Genomic DNA, 19,741 nt, shown 5'->3' with positions numbered 1-19,741 from the left:
TCCTGCACTTTGGTACGCTCAAGAAGCAAAATGATTTCTCAGAATAAAGCAGAGAAACCCTGCTGCTTCTCAGGTCTTTGCTTCTGCCAGCCCCAAAATCCTGCAAAGGTACTGCGCACCCCATGGTATGAGCTGGTACAGTAGCTTGAAGCATTTGGGAATAAGGAGAACTGATTCCATGGTCCACTGCAGTCTTTCTGAGCTCTCAGAGGAGGTTCCATCACAAGATGATCCCAAGTTTTCATAACACTGACTTTTGGAAGAGGATACTGACCTAGTGCAGTAGTTTAGTTTTCCCTTACATCAAACTGACTCACTCTGCTCTGATACCAGCTCACAATTCTCTCTTAATTGGGAAAATCACTAGGATAGTACTCACTGCCAGAATTCTGGGTCATAAAGTCATTCTCTGACTCACAAGAAGGTTTACAACAGCTGTGGCGGTGATATGTACTGCAGGTGAGTCATGTTGAACTGTCATACACAGGTAGAAGAATTATAAAAGAAAGGCCTTATGAAATCAGGCCTCACTCTGCTAAAATTGCCAAAGCTGGTCTGTCATTTCTTAAGTGCAGCTAACAAGCAATTTGCAAGTTCATATGTGAAGCTATTTTGAGAATGAGAAGTTCATTTAATACAACAATCTATTCCGAGGGTGAAAACCAAATGCACATGTGTAAACAATACTCTTTGTCCCATGAGAACCCACAAAGGAAAAATGTAAACATATCTAGAAAGAGAAAATTTGATAGGCATATACAATAGCCCCCAATGAACTGAGTTTCACTGTATTGCTGAGCAATTAGGTATAGCACAGTGCCTGCTGATATTTCCTACAAATATGAGCTTTGTGAATAAAGAATTGGCTTTCTGCATGAAGAAAATGGATTCTCGGCTGATTTATTCCAACATGTGGTGACCCCGAAGACTCAATCTATGCGAGTTTAACACGAAGAAAAGAAACTACAGAAATACACTTTTACCATCTCACACAACTCCAGCTAGAGGTGTCTACAGACACAGCATCTCCAAAGTGTCTGGTTTGTAGTTTTTAACACATGCTGCACTAGGACGAGTCAGGATTAAGTCACTGAAAGTCTTGCTGGATATTCTCCTTGTTTGCTTCCCCATGCTGCTGCTTGATTTGTGAAATTTCATTTTCCAGCTGCACAATAGTTCGTTCAATCTCATGATTTTTACTGACAAGAGAGACCCATGAGGATTCCATTTCTTGCAGCTTAGCCCCAGCTGTGAGCTGCATGTTCTTCCTCTGCCAGCTCAGGTCCTGAATGTTTTTCCTCAATTTCTGAAGCTCTTCCTGGGCGTGTTCTATCACATGAACTAGGTGCTCCTTGTACAATGTTCAGGCATTGCAGCCATGCTGGGACATGAGCTTCAGGTTCTCGATGCGCACGGCCTGGTGCTCCAGCTGTGCCATGGAATTGTTCACACACTCCTGCCCCGCTGTGATGTTCTTCTGCCCGGAGGACAGGGCGGGCAGCTCATATTTCTTCATACTGAGTAGTTCCAGGGGCTGCTGGGCCACCAGGCACTCAAACTCGCTGCGCATGAGCTCGGTCTTGAAGGCACTGTAGTCGTGCACAGGCAGGTAGCTGAGGTAGTTCTTGGTCAGCTGGTACCGCCCCATCTCCTCTTCCACCAGTGCCACAGTCACCTCCTGCACACCCTGTGCCTTGTAGCCCTGGCTGAAGCGGGGCAGCACATCCACTACCAAGTCCCTGGCCCGACACCTTGGCCGCAGCTGTGCGCGCTCATGTCTCGCCCAGCGGGACCGCACATGGCTCCGCTCCCCTGTGCGCTTGCGGCTCTCCTCTTCTCCCAAGATTACTTGCAGCAATTAATTTTAAGTACTTAACTAAGTCCTATAGCATTGAATTTTATCTGCAGCAGTTCTTTAAAGTTTAGAAATAATTTGCTCATGAAAAGAAATTCTACTGCTGAAACAGACAAACATTGTCAGAATACAGCCTGACACCCTGTGGGTCAGGGTGTTGGTAGCAGTCCGAATAAATGGTGGCTGCAGTTTTCCTGGAGTGGCAAATGTGGTTCTGTTGAAGCAATGATCCTGTAGAAGGGTGTACTTTTTCTCTGAAGGTCCAGTGGTGGCATAGAAGAGTCTGGTTTTCCTCTGGGAATCCAGTGAAAAAAAGCTCCCTGGTGTTCCAGATCTCAGATTATATCCAGGTAGGAATGCTTGGCTCCCGCCCCTGGGCAGAGCAATGGGATGATGTATTTTTATCCGCCATGCAGTGAGACTCAATGGCCCATTAACAGTAGATACCTCCTGGAGGGAGGATGGGTCTTAGAGGAGATAAAGAACACTGCCCCACCTGCTTTTAACAGATGGTGATAGAATACATCCTTCTGGTTACATCTTGCATTGCAAGCTAAGACAGTTAAATATTACTTTTCTACATTGTAAGATAGTTGTTTTCTTTTAAGAGATGACTCTGACTAAAACAGCTGTGATGAAACTCTGATAAACACCTGTTTGTAGGTAAAGAAGATACAGCGTGTTCACCCTTGATTTTGTCGAAAATTTTATTGCTCCTTACAATCTCTGCTGTTTTATCTTCCACAGATAACACAGAAGACTCAGTTATGATTCAAGATTATGCCTGTTACTGATTGTAAACTGGTTTAGAGTTTTCCTTTGTTTCATTTTGCTGTCATAGGTAAATGGCTGTTTAGAAACGAGCTATCTCAATTTCCTAAGACGGTAACCACTGATACATTGATTATATGATGTGAATTTACTGATTTTATAATAGGCATTATTCATAAGATGTTATTACTGTATTTATAGCTGGCTTCCTACATGCTTTAACATCTCTTTTTGTGTAATTACCTAAAAGACGTGCACTTTCATCAGGATCCTTCTTTTTTGTTCTCTAGCTGCTTATGCATCTCTTAGACCAAATACGTAAAGGATTGCACTGCCTTATAATGATACATTCATTCATTGCTCTATAACAAAAGATTTGACAATGCTTTATTGTCCTCTCAGTTTTCAGGAACACAAAATTTAAAAAATTAAGTTCCTTAGACGCTTCTCTCCACAGAAATCAAAAGCAGATTTTTTTAAAATTCAGAGGCTAAAATTTTAGCTGATATAAATTTTCTGGCAGGCATTAAATTTGTGGAGGCATACTGGTTTAAAACAGCTCAGAATGTGATTCTAGATTAATGGGACAAGCCCCCATGTTTATTGATTATGTAACTGCAAATGCACATATGTCTCAAGTGCAGCATGCAATGTATGTACCCGCATATAATGAAATTTTCCATGCATATTCAGAAGTAGAAAATGTTCTTTTCAATTTAAATTGTATGATATTTAAAGAAAGAAATACTTTTGCATGTTCAAATAAAGAATTCCAGTGAATAAAGTCAAGAAAATACATAAAATATTAGTTAAAGGAATTACTGATTTTTAGTGAATGGATAGAGAGGTAACCACTTAATTTGTAGGCCACCATCTGAACATTTAATCCTTTGTGCAGTAAGGATACTAAAACTGACACCATAAACCGAACTTTAAAACAGTCACGCCAAAGCACTGGGACAACCTCTGGTCTCCAGACAGAGGTTGTGAAGTGTGCACTTAACAAGTCACAAGCATTTTTTGGACAACTGATCTGATGGAAAAAAAGGATTACAAGGGCTGCACCTGCCCTGCACCAACTAATCACTAGGAAGACTGAGTGGGCTTTAAAAGAATTGTCAGATTGTTTCCTCCTTCCTATTACTTCTGGACAACAGTACTAGTTCAGGTATTGGGTGCTGGGTTTTTATGAGTTCAAAATGAATTGCCTTTGGTGGAGCAAAGTAGGTTTATAGATGAGGAACTAACCAGCTGCTGAGGCATCTCTAAGGCTACAGTCGTGTCTCTGGCTCGAGAAGGCATCAACCTTCCACCTTCTGCCCTGTGGGAACAAGCTCAGCAGAGGCATCGCAGTGTCTTCAAGCGGCCTTTGAGCCCCCTTTGAGCAGGGATGCCGGGGGTGCCGCTGGCAGTCAGCGGCCGCCGGCTCCCCTCAGGAGCCCACAGGGGGCCGGGGGGGGCTGCCCACACACAGCGGGGCCGGCCGGCCGAGCCCGCCGCCCCCGGGCCTCACTGCGGCAGCGGCCCCGGCGCTCCGGGCGCCGGGCCGGCTGCTCCCGCTCGCTGCCTGGCTGTTTCATTCATGCTTTCTCCTTCGCCATCTCCCTCTCCGACTGAGGGGAAACGGGAGCGCGCGTGGGCGGCCGCTGGAAGGCTCCCTGTCAGTCAAGCGGCCGAGCTGAAAAGAAGGCGAGCGAGGGAGAAGGAGGCAGAACAGCTTTCCCGGGGGAGGGGGCGGCTGTTGTCGGCTGCCAGCCTCGCAGCCCTTCCCGGGGGCATCTGCAGAGACGGGCTAGGGGGAAGGTGGTAGCGGTGTTGCACCACAGACCTGCCCGCCGGGGGGGAAGCGGCTCTTTCCTGCCGCTCGTCACCTGTCCCCCTCTCCCCACACACGCACCCAGCGGCGACGGGGCGGGAGGCGGCGGACGCCCGATCTGGCGAGCACCGGGCCCAGGGTCCGTACCCCCGGCGCTGAGGGGGCTACCCGTACGTGTCTGCCGGGGCAGCGGAGGGGGCGAGCCCGGGGGTGTCAGCGGTGAGGGGTACGTGGGGCAGCGTGTCTCCTCAGCTCTCCGCAGGACCGGGGAACTTCCTCAGGCTGAGGGGCGCTCCGTAATGCCGGCACCAGCCGCAGCACGAGGAGGCTTTCGAGGGGAGGCTCGGGGCAAGTCGCACGCTTTCGGGCGGGGGGGCGGCCCCGCAGCGGCTGAGGTGGGCTGGCGCTCGGTACCGGCAGGGGAGGGGAGCGAGCGGCTGCCGACGGCGGGAGCGGGGCTCTGGTGCAGCGGGGCTCGGCGGGGGAGAGCCCGCTGCCCCCACCGTGCCGCAGCGCTGCCTTTGTGCTCCCTCCGCACCTGAGCGCCGGGCTGGGAGGGACGGCGCAGGTGGAGGCGGGCACGGCAGCAGCTGCGGCGCATCCCCGGAGCCGGGGCGGGGAGGTAAGGCGAGGCTGTGCCGTGCTGCGGCGGCGGCTCCCGGGGCTGCGGGGGGCGGCTGCACGCCGGGGGCTGTGCCTCGGGCCGGCGGGCAGGGCACGTCCCTTGCCTGGCTTTTCCTGCAGCCGTTTCCCGCTTCGTCCTGCTGCACGCAGAGAGATGCAACAGCGGCAGCCCGGTCCCCTGGGGAAGGACGGGGCTTGGAGGTGGGCGAGTGGCATCAGCGCTGCCGGTGCGCGGTGAGGCTGCCGGGCGCGGGGCTGGGGCCGGGGGCAGCAGCCGGCGGTGCCTCGCCGCTCCCGCGGTGCCCGCGCAGCCCCGCGGAGCGCTGAGGCGGCCCGGCCCGGCTCCTCCGGGGCCGCTCGCAGCCCCGGGCCGTCCGCTCCGCTCCGCGCCCGCAGGGCCTGGGCACAAGGCTGGGCTTTTCCCCCGCCACACAGCGCCGAGATACGCGGAGCAGGTGCCGGTGTATGCGCCTAGCGGACCTCGCTTGGGAAGGGCTGGGGGGTTTGGGGGAGGCTGCTTTCGAACCGGCACAGCCGGTAGCTAACTACCGGCTGCAGTTGAAATTTTAGCAGCAGCAGCAACAGCTTTGCGATGCTTTCCGGGAATGCTGCTGCCTGGGAGCTGATGTTCCAGGCGGCCCGCGGTACGGGCTATCTCTCTCCTAGATGGCAGTGCTGAGAGCAGGATAGCTGCCGGTGCAGGCAATAAAGCGCTGGGAGCCCGGAGTCCTGTGCAGCTGGATTTTGGCAGAGTTATTGGTGGAACGGAATAGCATTCACGTGTGCCCTGTGAGCTAATTTGCAGTTACGACAATTTTTTCCTTCAAACTTTGCATACGGCTATCTTGTTATGCAATTACGTTTTGGTGAGGCTGGGATTGTTACATTATGTGAGAAAGGAAAAACAGATCTAGTAGGTTAAGCTTTTTGTATTGCAGTGTTATTTACAAAGTTGTCGAGGTTTGGATCCAGCTCCGCTGGCTGCCCCCTGATTCGCAACAATTTACAGCTGATGGTCAGGTTCTGTGTTTGTATTAGAGCAACAAATCACAGATTCAGAAGAAGTGTGGCTGCATTACCCTCTTTTTTTTTTTTACTTCCAACATGTTGCATATACTGAGGAAGCGATTTTTTAATTTGATCACAATGCTTTGTTAGTCGGTTTGAGATGATAGCTTCCTTGTTGTATAAATTGTGCAGTTAATCAGGTTCAAATCTCAGACCCAGAGCTCACATTGATTTCAGCACAAGTTGTGTGGTGCATGACAAGGGTGCTGAATTTTACTGTGTGGGAGAGCTGAAGCAAATTTTCTGACTGCTTGCTCTAGTTCTAGTTTGTTCCTTTGGAGTAGCAGAATGTAGTGATTTTTTCAATGTTCTCATTGATATATTTGAGTTAATGTTGTACATCTGAAGCCAAGGATAGTTCAGGAGCTCAATATGTGCCCATTGAGAGAGAAAATTAAGCCAGTTGACTTGAATGTGGATGAAATGGACATGAGAACTCTTACTCTATATTTGCATATAATGAGTCCAAACGTTCTAGTAGGCATGTGCAGAAAGGTAAGCACATCACGTCTGGTTGTTTTATTCTTTTTGTTATAATTGAACAGGCATTATTCTCTGTAGGAGTGTGTTGTTGGTTTGTTAGGTTTTTTACTTCTTATTTAGCACTATTATGGTTTAAGGCTTTAAAATGTTTGTCACTCCACTGCAGGAAGAGTTGCCAACTGGATGTCATGCATGTAAAACTAGAACAAGAGCCTTTAAATAGCAAAACCATCAATTTGGTAACAATTTAGTGTGATAAATGGCAGAATGCACAAAAAGAATGCAAATCTGAACAATTATAGCATACATCTTTTGGTATTAATATTGATTAAGTACAAAGCACAAAAGGGAAATAAACACATACAGCTTTTAAGTGCCTGAACTGGTTTGAAATGGAAGAGCTGTTTTCTGTTATATATTTTTTCTATTACATGGTTTATGCTTTAAAAACAAGTGTGGGGTGGGGGAAAGATCAGAGAAGTTTTCACAGGCACTTCTTTTGTTTTCTGGATCTCAGAATTCCTTTATGTAGCAGGATGCTTTCTAGTATCTGGTTTCTCAGTATCTGGAAAGGCAGATGTTGCTGCAGCAGGAGGAATTATACTGATTTGCAGCACAGTTAAAAAAAAACAAAACTGTTCTATCTGCCTCAGTGTAAAAAGATCAGCCATGGTTTGGGCTTGGCAACACAAGAGATGAGACAGGGAAGTTAAGTTTGTTCAACAAAAGGAGTGAAGTAATGTACAATTAGGCAATTTCTATTTTAGGAATAAGATGAGTAAATTTCCCTAACCAACTGCACTGAAGAATTTCATTTGCTTGGTTTTCCCTCACAATTGCCCATAAGCCAACCCTTTGTGAAAGGCAGGGAGTTTGGTTGGGTTTGGTTGATCACTCTCTCCTGTGGAATGTTGAGGCCAAAGGCAGAAGAGGCAGTGGAGGCTCGAGGCATGTAGGCTTTTGTAGAAGAGCTTTTCTGATTTACAGCTTTTCAAAAGGTGCATGACAGAATCCCATAACTGAGAATTTTGCTCTCACAGTTAATTTTTGGTTCCCTGCTTACCCTGTGTAGGCCACAGGAGCATGTGACTGATGTGACCCAAGATTGAACCTATGATAGAGCCAGCTTCTTGCTTTAAACTGATGCTTAGAGATTTTATCTCAAGATTTCAGAGATAATGTGCTTCTACTTTAGAGAATATTTGGGATTTTCTTGCAAAGAGAACATGCAAATGAAATTTAGGAACTGAAGGACTGATCTGCACTAAAGCATCTTTAGCAGAATCAGGCCAGCAGAGTATGTGTGTGCTGTATGTATCCATGCTACCACAGAGAGAGCAAGATGTGATAGTCAAGAAAGACAGGGGTTTTGAACATCTCTGGAATGTCACAGTATTTTTTATTTCATGGTAGAATTCATGTTCTTTTCAGACTCCTCTCTTAATTCTACCCTACCCTACCCTAACCCTAACCTCTTTGGGGCAGGAGCAGCCTTTCCCAAGAATAGGGAACCTCCCAAAGAGTAGAAACTTCCCTAAGTTTCAGTAGGGCTCAGATCCTTGTTTGCAGCTCTAGGAGATGGATGTAATAGAAAGTATCAGTCTGGTAACTGTGGTTTAAGGTCATGAGTAGCTGCCAAAAATATTTACTATTTTTAGGAGTTGGATCTCTAGCATAAAATTTTTCTTTCTTGTTTGTTTTGCAATTCAGTGTCATATTTAGTTTCATTCTGTGTTTTACTTCTGTGAGTATGGGTATAACAGCAAGACAGTGCAACTTTCTGTGTTTTTATATCAGTTCTGTCCTGTGGACACAACTGCATGTGCTAACAGGAGCTCATTTTTGACACAAACTCACCCTTCAGGTATAAGCAACTTGCTTAAGTTACAGGGAGATTGTGACCTGCCTTATCTACCATCAGATAAATAACTCTTGTTATTACAGTATATAATAAAGGCATTTAGACAATCTTTTCTAAAAGAATTAAATATGCAAGGCCAGGCTCAAACAGCAGTGAGTGCCAGCAAGAGTGAAAACTCACATAATATGTTTTATGTACATGCATTTGTTTGGGATGGTGACTGTCTTTGTAATCCTGTGCGTGCAAACTTGTTACCTCCAGATGGGCCAGAGTTTCAGGCAGCTTTTGAAAGCTTCAGTGAGAAGTTACCAATCACTGCAGTGTGCGGAGTCTGCTCCTTGCTAGTTTTGCCCACTGCCACACCCGCAGCTAACATCACCATCTAAACTGATGTCTGTGTGGAAGCACTGCTTCATCCAACTGCATAAGCTATGACACAGCTAGTCTTGATTACACTGCTTTTTAAAAATCATTCCAATGTTGTAGTCTGTGTACAGCTAGAATTGTTCTGCCCCTTGATTATCTACAGATCAGGTTTCATTAGAAGTGCTGATGAGCACCCAGGACTGTGAAGGCAGCAGTTTTGTGCAAGATAAGAATGTTCCTTAAAGAAGCTGATGGGGGATAAAGTTCCTAGCAGACACTGACAGCATAAGATGTCACTGTAGTCTAGTCTGAAATTGTATGTCAGAAGGATAATTGGATATCCTTGGCTTTACAAGAAGTTTCTGAACTGAAGAAACTTAATAGTGGGTTAGAAACTGCTTTCAGGAGCTGTGTAGATATGTTTGTTTCTGTTCAGTTGCATTATTACAACTATGGAGCAATTAGCATTTTTTTCCTACAAGTGAGTGTGAATTTGAAGCACTCTACGTTAGAGGAAGACATTTAATTTATCCTGATCAACCTGTGATCTGCACCTTTCAGTTCTGAATGACTTTGTTTCCAGAGCTGCTTGGAAGTCAAGGGAATGGATGGTGTAAGCTGTATAACATAACTGGCTCCAAAGGAGTCTCTGTTTGGAAAATGTGTGTTCCAAAGCTGTTGGTTCACTTGCAGAAGGCTCTTTGAAAGCTGCAGTTGAGCACGGTCATGAAGTCCTTGATGTAATTAAATATGCAAAATATCTCATATGAATAATTTCCATACCCTTGCAGAACTTTTTTTATTCCCTGAGCCCTTTTGCATTACAGGCTCCTGTCAATAGGGGACGGATTGGATGTTGGGAAACCAAGACACTAACACTGCATGTGATGCCCTGGAATTCATTCTGCAGTTGTAACCACAATATTAAATACAAACCCAACACAATTCTTGGCAGATAAATGATTGAACACTGCTCTGGGGGAAAAAAAATCCCCTATCACTAGGTATTTTAGTGGGCAAGTCCAGTGGACTTAGATTTTTACATTTCAAAAAGAGGAAGAATTTTATCTCTGCCTAATATTTCCTTTCATCTTCATTATACAGTCCTTGTAAAAAAACAATAAATGCAAAATATGGTTCTATTTGTATTTGTAAGTAGGCAGTTATCAAATGCTGTCTCTCATTCCTATGTGACCCCAAGAGATGTGGGAGATGGATTTATTTAATTGGGAAATTGAGGGCTAATCTGCATATGGAAATTCACAAAGATTAGCATACCAAGCTTATTTTCCACACACATGTGGCCCTTATGCAATCAGACTGTGAACTAGAAATGTATATGCCTGAATATTTGGAATGGCTATTCTGGTGCATACCCCTTTGTAGCTGGACTCTTAGATTTTAAATAGTACTGCAGCAATTGGTGAAATCAAATCTAAACCTAAAGGAGAATAAAACAATGAAAGGAGCCCTTAAACAATGCAACCAGAGATGTAGCAAGAGCACAAAGATCTTTGAGGTACGTGTGCTTTGGCAAAGAAACATATTTTCATCTGTAAACCCAATTTGAGAAGTTAAGGTTAAAAATCCTCTTAGATATCCATTCCTTTGTTTGTTTTGTATATGTTGAGTGAACAGAATATTGTCAATTTGTGGGAATACTTTGTATTTACAGCTGCAGATGTTTCTTTGGGTGATGATGTATCTTATGTTACTAGTGCAGCAAAGTGACTCTGGCGTTGGACTCAATCCTTGTGGGTCCCTTCCAACTCAGAATATTCTGTGATAAACATTTGTTACTTCTTGAAATGCATGATTACTGAAATCACAATTTTACCTAGAAATTCCTATGTCCCTAGATCAAATGAGTTCTGTGTGTCTGGAGATGTCTTTATTCAAGTGTGAGGAGTACAGACAAAGATAACTCATATTAAGTACTATTAAGAATTAGATGTGGAGAATTGGCATATGAGTAGTTCTAGTCTGTAAAATTAAGTCTGTTAAATATAAAATTGTTTTAAATAAATGGCAAAGGAAGAGTAGACACCTGACAGTGGGGCTATTGAGGCAAAGAAACAAAAAAGATGCTTGAAGGAAATTGATCTTTCAAAAACAAAAAGTGAATTATTTGTTAAAAACCATTAAGCAGTTTAGATTTTCTTTATAGTGCACAAGGTTTAAGTTATGTTTCTCATGTCACACTCTGAAGTAATTGACAGTGGAGCATTTGCACTGTGGGGCCACATTAGCCGGTGAACTCATTGCAGAAGATAGTCAAAAGACATTACAACAAATTGAGTCTGGCTTGTGAGAAAATACAGTCTAAAATTGTGAATGAATTAAAATTGAAAAACTTTTCTAAAAGAGTGTTTTATTGAGGAAATATAATTTAGATGTTTTGTTTACCTTCAATTATTTAATTTTTAATTTTTTTAACAACTTACCTGTATTGTTTCTGACTTTGATAGAAACAGAGACTTGAAACTTTCACATTCCTAAAGACTGTACAGGACCGTTCATATTTACTAATATAATGTTTGTGCACAGCTCCCTTCATTATTGAAACTATAGCAAACTACTCAGGTTACTGTTTCATAAATAGTTTAGTTCCCTTCTGATTTCCCCTCTTAGCTTAATTCCCTTCTGATTTCACCTCTTAGTGAGGGTGGCTTAGATAAATTTAGGTGATGACTTCATTTGGACCAGTGTACACATCACTTTCTAGATGAGGTTGTATTTTTTTTCTCCCCTAATTCCACACTCCAGAAAATAGCAATCCTTGTGGTTTCTAGCCTGAGACAAACATTTCCTTTTTCCCCTCTAGATAGTTGCTACTTCCCTTCACTGGGAAACCATATTCTGTTCATAACACCAGTGATATAACCTCTAATGGTATCTTAGATTGTGTTAGAAAATACAAGTGGCACTTGGTAAAGACCTCTTCTGGATATTGTTGAATACCCAAAACCATTGGGGGGAAAAAAGCTCAGAATTTTGCACAGTGAGGGTATTTGCTCTGAATTTTACCTCTCAGTTGCTATAAATAATAACCATTTTCATAATAGATGACTTGCAGTCTGTAAAAGCAGGTCATTCCAATTATTACCTTATTTCTCTTCCTGTTTCAATGGCAGGCAATTTTTAGCAGCCAACAGCATTGCAGGCCTTTTTAGGTGGATGTGACCAATTCATGGATGCAAGATAGGGGGAAGATTCCACTGGGCTACAGGGAGCTTTGTGTCCTTTGGCAAGACAGGATTTAAAAGGCCACACCAACAATTACCCTGGGTCTTGTAGCCCCATTCCTGCCTCCCTCCAGCTTGCCTGGAGCACAGCTTTACTTCACTGGTGTGTAATGAGAGCTGTCCAGTGAACATTAAAGGGCTGGGGAGAACAGCACTTGAGAAGTTTCTTCTTTGGTTCAGAGAAGTCCAGGGGAGCAGAACAGCCTGTTGGACCTGCTCCCTGACCCCAGCTAGTGTCTGAAATTTGGGTTGTCACAAGCAGTCCACGGGTTGTAGGTTGGCAGTTGTCACATGCAGCTGTGGTGACAACACAAACAGCAGAAGCTTTTCCACATGGGCACTCTGGAGACCTGTTCTTATGATCACCTCTTGATTAGCTGCTTACCCAAAAAGAAGGCTGATGGATCCCCCTAGATGCATTCCATATTTTTCATTTTGCAGCTCATACTGGTGTCTGGAATTGACCAAAATTTTGGGATAATTTAAATACAGGTGTATACTCCCATAAAATGGTAAGGAAAGCAGACCACTGAGGGCCTGCTAATGGCAGTGAGAATCCATATGGGCTTGAGGTTTCATTTTTCTCTACTCTTGCAAGATTTAGGTCATAATGTTTAGGTCAGGACACTTAAAAGCAAGCTAGGCTTCTTGACTCAGCCTCCCTAAGAGAGTATTTGTTTTACCAGAGATGTTATTTGAAGCATTCTTGGATATGTGATACCACTTTTGAATTTACAGTCAGATCACTGAATTGCACTTGCTTATTTGGGTTTTTTGTTTTTTTTTTTTTTTTTTTTTTGGTGTTGTGGGTTTTTTTTTGTTTTGGTTTGTGGTTTTTTGTTGTTGTTGTTTGATTTTGTGTTTTAATGCAGGTAACATGTGCTTAAATATGTTTTTTTTTTCCTCATCCAGAGATTCTGGGGAAGAGAATTCATTTTATTCATCAGGCAGGGCATTTTTTCCTGGTGGTTCTGCAGAGTCCTTTTTACTTTTAGGAACAGACACTTGCTGCTTCCTTCCTGTACCTTGACTGGTTGAGTATGGCTAGGTTTGTTTATTTTCTTTTGCCGAATGCCTTCCATTTGGTACTCCAACAGCATCTGTTCCCTTGTTTTCAGTGTCAGTAACAGTGTACATTACCAGACTGGGGCTTGGCTGAAGCTGTCTCCTTCAGGAGCAGAGCCTCCCTTGCCAGTGGAGATCACTGCCACCATTCCATTACCCTGACTGAAGCCTCTGCTCCTTAAGTCTCAGAATAGCAAGCCAGAGAGGTGGAATAATTTAAGTAGTTGCCTTGTTTCATTCCTCTTCTAAACATGGAAATCAGAGCCTGCAAACATTCGTAAGATGAAATGTTGGCACAGACGTGGTAATTTCTGTGAAACTGCAGATGTGACTACTTTGTTATGAAACTGCTGGGAGCTTCGAGAATTATTGTAACAAAACCTGTGACTAAAAAGCATGTAATGGCTATTTTATTGTGCTGGTGATTGCTTTTGCACTTCAGAGTCTGTTTGGAATGGTCACATAATTAAAATAGTTATTATTTTCTCTTAAATTAGAAGAGGACTTCTCTCATACTTGCATGACGTCTGTCTTGCACAACAGAAACAAGGAGCTGAGTGCCCAAACACTGTCTGTATTTCAGCCTCTTAGTTATTGTTTTAAACCATATTTTCAGATGGTGCTCTGTTCTTTTTGGTAAATTACTGCAAGCACGTGTTCTCCATGCTATGTACATTTTCTAACATCCCAAATTTTTAAATTATGGATATTGTCCCCAAAGCAGACTCTGACATTTGCTCTTTTATCCCTTTTGAGCTTTTTTGTATCTTGTGCAACAGTGTCTGAATTTGTTAGGAAAAAACATTATCCCTTTAAATTTCCTATGACCTCTCTAGCACTGTAACCCCTCAGACTCCTGATTGGAAATGCTGTCGATCTTGAACATAGTTTTGGCCATTGTCACAGGTCTGTGTGCTGCCAGTGGGCAGTAGATCACAAATGGAGATTCAGTGCTCCAAAATTATGTAGTGATGCTAAGTAATGAACCAGCAATTAAGCAACAGTGTTTTATCTGCAGTGTAGTCTGTGCAACTCAGAACATCAATTTTCAGTCTGTTATCCATGAGTAGATTAGATTACATTATATTAGTTTAAATTGAGAACTGTTGCTTTCTGTTAGCCCTAGGCATGGCTTTAATGTTAAACTTACTAACTTTAATAAAGGCAGTTTTTAAACCCAAAAAGATGGTGCCAGAGCTGAGATCCTCATGATGCTGATTCCAGAGTTTAGACAGGAGAGCTTATTGTCTATGTATCCAGGATTTAGAATAAGATTTTATTCTGCTTGGCAAGCTTGCTTCAAAGTCCTGCTAATGCTAACTCTGGCTTCACTGTGTTCTATCACAGTCTAGTGGCCTGGGATTTGTAAAGCTGGGCCTATGAGATTGCTGAATACACTGGGAAGAGAAGGCAGTCCAAAGCTAGCTGGAATAGTGTCTGCTGCCATTTGGGAATTTGCTTTATTAAGGCATCTGGCTTAATCCCTTGGTTGTTGATGCTGAACAGAAATTGAGAGTAGATCTCTCAGCTAATTTATTGTCTGTCCTTGAAACCGGATGTTTATTCCAGTTTGGAATAGACAGTTTCCTATCTGTGTCTACAAGCTTTTCTCCCTTCTTTTTTTCCCAGTTGATACCAACCTCTGCTGCTCTGTGCATGCTTTCCACCCTGTCCATCTGTGTCCTTGACCTCTCCAGCCCAAGCGTCAGCTCCTGTAGGTCTGTATTTCTCTTCCTCTTGGAGAGAGCTGAGTAACCTTCTGCCACAAAGGTTTCAGACCAGGGAAGTACAAACTGCTCTCTTTGTCCACTACATCCTCTCAGATTAGCAGCTTCTGATTGATAGCTATATTGCCAAGTATGAAAGAAGCAGCTCTTCCCCAGGAGCTGTAAAATCCCATGGTTGTAAGGCACTTCATCATGGGCTGAAATGAGCTGATGGCCACCACCACAGCATACATGACAGTAATTTGCTTCTAGTTTTTCCATTCCTCTTCTGCAACTGGTTGCTATAGACATCATTCTGATTCTGAGAACACAGCAGGCCTTCAGAAACATCATCCTGATGTCCTGGAAAATGCCTCATTAATCCAGCCAGCCATTTTTAGACCTTTTCCTGCAATACTGAACTCAAGCATTGTGCTTACCTGGTTGTAATTGCTAATTGTCTTCCTTGATAGCTGCACAGTTTTAGCAGCTGATGCTTCATAAATTACCAGAGGTAGAGATGAGCAGAAATCTGATATTCTGCTAACGTGTCAGGCTAGACAAAGCCTTGCTTGCTTGTCATAGTGATTCTCGTGGTATTGGTCTTTTGCCCTAGAGGAGCATTTCTTTTCCTGTTGTTTGAGAACAGGTCTCAGACCTTAGATCAGTGTAAATTTTAGAGCTCCTCTGCTGAGCTAATCCCTCATTGCATTGTTTTGGAGCTGTTAATTGATGATAATTCTGGGTGCTTAATGCATTTTGTTTGAGGATTTCTAAACCTTTTCCTGGCAGACTCAGAGACACTGGTTGATGGGGGGAGTGGTTTTAGGGAAGCAAAGGGATTGCAAGGCAGAAGAAGCTGTTTCTCTTTCGTGTGCAGTGGTGCCATGAAAAGCAAGAGCTGGAAAGGGTGAGAGAGTGATTGTTCCTATCCCCCTCTGCACCTGCCAGGCTTTCACATTTAAAAAGTGTGATGCAGAAGCAGAGCTCCATCTGCTGATGTTCCCTTTTATCTGAGATAGCTCCCCAAAAAAGAGGGTCTTACATAAATGCCTTTGCTGACCTGTGTTTCTGTGTCTATGTGATATCATATCTGTGGACATGTTGTTAACTACTGCGCAGGAAAGGAAAAGTGAGAAATCAAATCAGTTCCAGGGCTGGAGGAAGTCAGCATCCCTTTTAGTTGTATGCAGCTCATCATTTCTAAGCAAGGTTTAGCATCTTCACAAAACTTGGATCTAGATCACTTCAGCCATTACCCCAAAATGAAGCTTGGTTTTTCTTCACGTTGAACTTGGATGGCAGAGGGAACAAGGTCAGACTATGTGGTGTTGGCTGGTAAGAAGGAAAATTTCAAGGTCTGTCCACACAGGCATAGGCATTTTTTTCTGTCTGAAAGAATTCTGATACTCAGCTGAGGGGAAAAAAGTTGCTCTTCTGTTTTGGTTTGAAGTGGTGTCTAGGGAAGAGGAAAACAGTGTTGGCAGAAGCTTCATTTGCTTTGAGCACTATGCCTGTCTATTCCCTGGAGAACTCATTAATTTTTAAGGCTGTGGCAGCAATAGGCTAAATGGATACAGCAGTGATACCCTGATGGTTTGAGATAGTGCATTCATCCTTTTGGGATAAGCAGTTTTGCTTCCTGCAGAGATTGTGTGGCACCCCAAGATCACTGGGTCAGTCTAACCTGAGAAGGCAGCTGTTTAGCAAACAGGAAGATGCCATTTGGTGTAATAATGGAAACAAGAAAACTGTTCTTTTTAGAGCATTCTCTGCTCTCTGAATCCTCTTAAGATTCATTTACCCTGCTACTAAACTACACCTGTTTGTAGAAAAGGGTTTATGTAAGAAGGTCAGGCTCTTGCCTGATGGTTTATGCTGGGGAGACAATAGTGTGTGAAAGACAAGATTCTGAGTTACATTGATTTCTGCTCAGTAATTGCTAGTCAGGATGAGTGTTGATTGTTGACTTACAGAGTCTTAATGTTGTGAATGGATAAGCTTTTCGTACTTGGATATGTTAAAGGTGGTCACGTTTCAGGTACATGTATGTATGGCTCAATGTCCAAATACTTAACAAAATCAAATAAAATTAAGACAATACTGGCCTACTGTGGGAAATCTTATATCAGATAGGGTGGGGAGCTCCTGAGTCCTTGAGTTGTTGTACTCAGCTTCCTTTCTTAGAAAGACACAGCAGACTGTCACTGCCTTCCGAGGCACAGCCTGGACTCTATGAGAAACTTGTGACTTTTTAGAATGGGTAGGTGTAGGGGGATAGAATATAAGAAAATAAAGATAGTGTAGAAAGTAATCTTACCCCTAAGGAGTTGCAGCTGGGCCAACTATCAAAGATTAGGAACAGGCCTGACTTTAACAGGCCACAGCTGAAACCACGGAGAAGAAGAGTGCTATAAGAGAGTGGGTGGCTGGGTGAGAGGGGAACTGGAGTCAGTGGCTGCTTTGTGAAGAAGAAAGAGTCAGTGCTCTGAGGAGCTGCCCAGAGAAACACCAAGAAGGTATGAAACCTTTGTGATAAGGAGACAACAGTATGGAACCCCTGTGATAAGATGACAACAGGTAGGTGCTTTAAAGGGGCAGTAATCAGTGCTGGGCTGCAATAAACAAACAAGGGAGGCTGTGGCATAGCCCTGGAGACTCCATACCTGTTTGTTGTCACCTGTTACACAGCCACAATGCATGGGGCAGGATAGAATGGGGATCCTTGCATGTCCCACTGTTGGGGCTGGGGTTCATGAGTGGGACAGCCCTGGCTGCAGCTGAGGCCTGAGGCACTCTGTGGGCAGTTCTTGGGTACACGTGCACAGCTGTGAAGGTACCAGAAGTATTGAAGGATACAGGAGGCACTTAGGACAGTGAAGGATGGAGGCAGTCAACTGATGGATTTCCATTTGGTACTGAAAGCACTTAGTGGCTTTACTTTGAGCTTACCATCCTTACTTTTAACCCTCCTGGCCTTACTTGAGTACTGAGATGATTTAATGCAGTTGTGGGTGGTCATGAAGTGCCTCTGCCTGCCCTGTCCATTCTCTTAACAATGTCTAATGCTGCTTCCTCTCTGCACTATTGCAATCCATTTCAAAGAACTGGAAGTCAGAAGCAGTCTGTTCCAGCTGATGGGGCTGGAAACTGTGGGAGCTCCAAATTAGATGCTAGATAGCTTCTAGTTAAAAAAACAATGCCAAGATACCGTGAAATACTCCTCATATAAACATCAAGGGGAGAGTAATGCTCCATGTAATGCAAATTATATTCAGTGTGTAAAGCTCTTATATGTACTGTATATTTCATCATGTTTGCAAGTTTATAGTGCTTATCTTCTAGGCCCTGCACTGTAAACATCATTGGCCCTGTGATGGAAGAATGATCAAGCTCTTTAATGCAAGAATAACAGAGGAAGTATAGATGGACAGTGATCCAGACCACAGAAACAGCTTCATGCTTTGAGACCCATGGATATAAATGTGAACTCAGACACTGGGGATCCCTCATTATTTGGGGGGATGCTTGCAATTTGTGTCCCACTGAGATTAGACTCAGGGGCACTTACTACCTGCCTTAAATGCCTGCTAAAAATGTTTTCTGCCTTTGAAACTTGTAATGGTTCAAAGCTGCTCCTTTTTTTATTTTTTTTTTCAAATTTTAATTTACTTTTTATTTTTAGATTTAAAACACAAAATTAAATCTACTGTGGCACTAGCACTCCCCCCCCCACCTCCCTCCCAGAGTCTCTCTTCTTGGACTGGATCCCTGTATATAATTTTTCAGTAAGTTCCTGGTTGCTTTTGCTAACATATGAGGGATTTAAAACCTAAATGCTGGCAAAACCTTAACTAGCCTATTGCAAATGTGTCACTATTCATTAAGGACTCTCTAGGGTGCAGTATGTTCCTTGGTGGATTGGCTTCCTGGAAATTTAATGGCAGTTTGTGAATTGGCATCCAATTTTGTTTTTAGTCTATCTCCTGCTACTATAGAAAGCAATTTTGGTTCTGATAATTTGAGATGTTCTGTTTTTCTTTGCTTTACTTTCATGTTGTACTTTAGGCAGGAGGATGAGTCAGCTTGTGTGATCTTTGAGAAATAGTACAAAGAAAGATTTCTTTGAGTCCACTTACTCTTCTAGAATTTAAGCAAGATATTTATGCCCAACCATCAGTAACCAGTTGCGTTCCTATCTCACCTGTTGGTGAAGCTCAATTAAGTTTAGAAAAGGCACCTGAGACTTGTGTGTAATTCTAGCTTTATTTCTTTCCAGTAATTTTATGGGGGTTGAGATAAGAACTATAGGGTGCTGTGGGATTTACTTAGTTCCTGGTATATCTGAAGGGGGGATTATTTTGCTTCATCACATTAAAGTGTTGAATTGTTTTTATTGTGGAATGTTACAACGTTCTGCAGTACTGACACAATGTCCATACAGTATTTTTGTGCAATAACTTTTTAAAAAACTTCATGTTTGGGCATAGTCATTCTGGAATAGTTATTGTTTAAACACTCATCCTTTTATACTGTGACATAAGCTGTATCTGCAGACAAAGTCATAAATGTTGCATAGTTTTGGGGACCTCCAGCTGTATGACCCAAAGTAGCCTGTGTAGAAGAAATTATTGTGTTGAACTGCTTAGAGAACATATCATCTTTCATAAGATCAACCCTCCTTAAAAATTACCATTACCATTTTGTTTTTAGCTTGTTTCTTGTAAAATACTTTCCAGTCACTCTGCTCTTTGTTACTTTTGTGACCTGTACTCTGGCTCACCAGGAAGCATGAGGCAGGCATACACCTTCTCTGAATCAGCTCAGAATTTCATGACCAGGGCTGCACCACTCGGATTGAGATTCATGTGGGTGGGAAGT

At 43.4% G+C, this 19,741-nt stretch overlaps 1 protein-coding gene and 1 pseudogene across 4 annotated transcripts in view; one reads left to right on the top strand and one right to left on the bottom strand.

Annotated features, from left to right (window-relative positions):
• Positions 1–1,087: 1,087 nt before the first annotated feature.
• LOC136558205 (pre-mRNA-splicing factor SPF27 pseudogene) lies at positions 1,088–3,974 on the bottom strand (annotated as a pseudogene).
• Positions 3,975–4,932: 958 nt separating this feature from the next.
• PTPN5 (protein tyrosine phosphatase non-receptor type 5) overlaps positions 4,933–19,741 on the top strand; it is a 76,862-nt gene continuing 62,053 nt past the window's right edge. For 2 of the 4 annotated variants that reach the window (XM_066551806.1, XM_066551803.1), the window contains exon 1: positions 5,133–5,267. The gene's annotated coding sequence lies outside the window, so the exon portion shown is untranslated. Of the gene's footprint in view, positions 5,065–5,132; positions 5,268–19,741 lie in introns of those variants that run through there. The other 2 variants (XM_066551804.1, XM_066551805.1) reach the window with 2 other exon arrangements.

This window comes from Molothrus aeneus, chromosome 6 (assembly GCF_037042795.1).
Source record: "Molothrus aeneus isolate 106 chromosome 6, BPBGC_Maene_1.0, whole genome shotgun sequence".
Taxonomy (NCBI): Eukaryota; Metazoa; Chordata; class Aves; order Passeriformes; family Icteridae; genus Molothrus; species Molothrus aeneus.
Note: the sequence above shows the minus strand (reverse complement) of the source record. Positions and strands in the feature narration are given on the sequence as shown.